This window comes from Penaeus japonicus, unplaced genomic scaffold (assembly GCF_977035675.1).
Source record: "Penaeus japonicus unplaced genomic scaffold, GWHDUDI00000001_assembly GWHDUDI00000018, whole genome shotgun sequence".
NCBI classification, from domain to species: Eukaryota; Metazoa; Arthropoda; class Malacostraca; order Decapoda; family Penaeidae; genus Penaeus; species Penaeus japonicus.
Genome location: NW_028234420.1, coordinates 22,783,231 through 22,785,730, shown reverse-complemented (window position 1 = coordinate 22,785,730; position 2,500 = coordinate 22,783,231). Strand labels below are relative to the sequence as shown.

Genomic DNA, 2,500 nt, shown 5'->3' with positions numbered 1-2,500 from the left:
ATCATTTTCAGCACTTAACAAATCTGATAATTCTTATGTTTAATGATGCACAAATTGGCTGACTGTTTGTTCGTAACTGAATCACAAAATACTGCCTTCATAACAAGGAAAGATTTCCATTATCTACTGCTATCCTGAGAAGATACTCAACATATCACAGAATTTTTCAGCAGACAAGTTCTAGCTTCAATCCCTGACTTTTGAAATTCATGTGGAGGACCTTAACATGTCATGGAAGGGGTCACACAAGCCAGCAGAAGAAATGACTTGAGGTAGATGCACCAAAGAAATTGGCTCAAGAGACCAGAGTGATTATAATTTATCCTATAATTTACTCTATAAGGACATTCCAAAGAACACAAAATAAAAATGGAATCAATACAGAATATGATCCTGAATGTCTATTTCCCTGATGGGAATGCAAGACGAACGACACCGGTTAGCGCTAGGCACGCCAGCTGGACCCTGTTATAGTGACCTTGTATGTAGTACCCGTTTATAAGTGTTGCCCTAGATATGTATTATGGGCATGGATATGATGGATATTGGGCAAATCCGAGATAATCAAAGACAAAATCTTTGAGGAAAGAAGTTCAGAATATCAATTCATCTGCTAGCAAGATGGATATTGCAAGGGGGTAAATTTCTTCCCCTCACAATTTTCATAAATTTTGTCACTGAACAACTGTAAAACATGGTACCAATAAAAATAGCTCGGACAAGCCCATTGACACAGTGCATATCTGTCTTTAAGAGCATTATTAATACTATGCAAGAGGATCCAGTCCACTCAGGTTTCTCTTCTGTATATTTTAGATACAACATCGTGTAGTTCCAAAATTCAGAGAATTGTTATATGACACAACTGATACAACTTCCACATCCCTGTAACTTATGAAGAACACTACCAAAACTGTAATGGTCTTTAAAAGCTCCACTAATAATGGCAAAAACATCTTGAATTGCTATTTGCAGCACTATCATCGAAGCAGTCAAAATTATCCTTGCATACTTAGGCCTATATCCAACCTACTACACCAGTATTCAACCTTTACTCAACTGAATAAAAATCAGACGACTGACCAAAGTCAACCATCTAAGAATCAACAAAGGAAAGAACAAAATACACAGATGAAGATAAAATAAAATGTGTCCCTACATATCCTATAAAACGGTGAATGGTTATTTACCATCACTGTAAGTATCTTGTACTCATTACAAAAACTACCATAAATGATTATATACTTCACACCAAACATGTGATATCTTAATAAAAGGTTTAACATGGCTTCACATCTTTACAATGGCCAAAATTCTTGTGCTTTCAGCAACTTGGTCATGTCTGTTTATTGATTAAAATGAAGATATGGGTATATCAAAGCATTAGCTTGCATAGCAAAATTTTATCCTCTTGTCAAAGAGTTTAGCATAGTGACACTGAAAGGTGTGATACCATATAAGGCTATCAAAATGGTTCCAGCCTTGTTTCTCACTGAAACAATAAAAATATAGCTTTATAATGACTGATATCATCTGTAAATCTAAATCTTAGAAAAAATAAAAATAAATAATTAAATCAACATAAAATGTTAATACAGAACATATAAAAAATATCATAATATAATAACAAATCTATCTATTCCTGTTCAAGAAATAATATTTGAATGTTAATTCAAATCAGAATGGCAGCAGCATCCCAGTTCTCTATCATCATACATCACACAAAAAAGAAAAAAATATATGGCAAATAAATAAAATTTTTGTCTGTACAATCTCCTGCTTCCAGCTGATATAGAGTAACATTCAAACCTTAGCTAAATTTGAGACCTGAATTCACTTTACCCGTCGGTTTCTCTAAGAGAAGCCTACCATTGATCTGAATAGAGAGAATATATACATAAGATAAAATGGCACCCTTTGTGCCACAGTCCTCCTTTCTGGTCAATATAAAGAGTCCACTGTGCCTAGCCCAAGAGCAATGGCTTCTGCTCATGGCACATTTTTGTTATGAGGCAAGTGCCATTCCTAAATAATTAGTTTTCTTGATTAATGTAAAATTTGGCATACATCAACAAAACCTCCACCTACATAAGCCTAGCAATTTCTAAATATAAGATCACTAAAGACACTGGGCTTAGAGCACCTGGTATAATGCTAGTAAATAAAATAGATTTTAAGTCTTGGCTTGTTTACAGGTAGAATCTTGAGGTATAAAGTTAATGTGATCATTCATATGTAAGATGAGGAGCATCACTAGGATGTACACACAATGGATGTGTAGCAAAAGGATTTCTCCAAAAGAAACTTTATCATGGAATACAAGTTCGACTTTAAAAACGAAGAGTGATTCCAAGAATTCCAAGTAAGTACCTTTCTCATGAAGAATTCCTTTTTCAAGAAACATCCAGTAATGACATTTATGGTATCTATAGCTGTACCAAACTGCAAGGTTGGTAATGGAAGAAAACTCCCTGGGAAAAGGAGGCTGGGATGGGGTAGG

The 2,500-nt window shown here is 34.7% G+C and overlaps 1 protein-coding gene across 8 annotated transcripts in view; it reads right to left on the bottom strand.

Moving 5' to 3' along the window:
* Positions 1–2,500, bottom strand: part of LOC122243797 (uncharacterized) — a 59,086-nt gene that overhangs the window by 40,910 nt on the left and 15,676 nt on the right. For 2 of the 8 annotated variants that reach the window (XM_043001541.2, XM_043001533.2), the window contains exon 6: positions 1–2,500. This exon is cut by the window's left edge and continues 1,850 nt beyond it; it is cut by the window's right edge and continues 1,889 nt beyond it. The exons of the other annotated variants lie outside the window; for them this stretch is intronic. The gene's annotated coding sequence lies outside the window, so the exon portion shown is untranslated. 8 annotated transcript variants of the gene reach the window in all.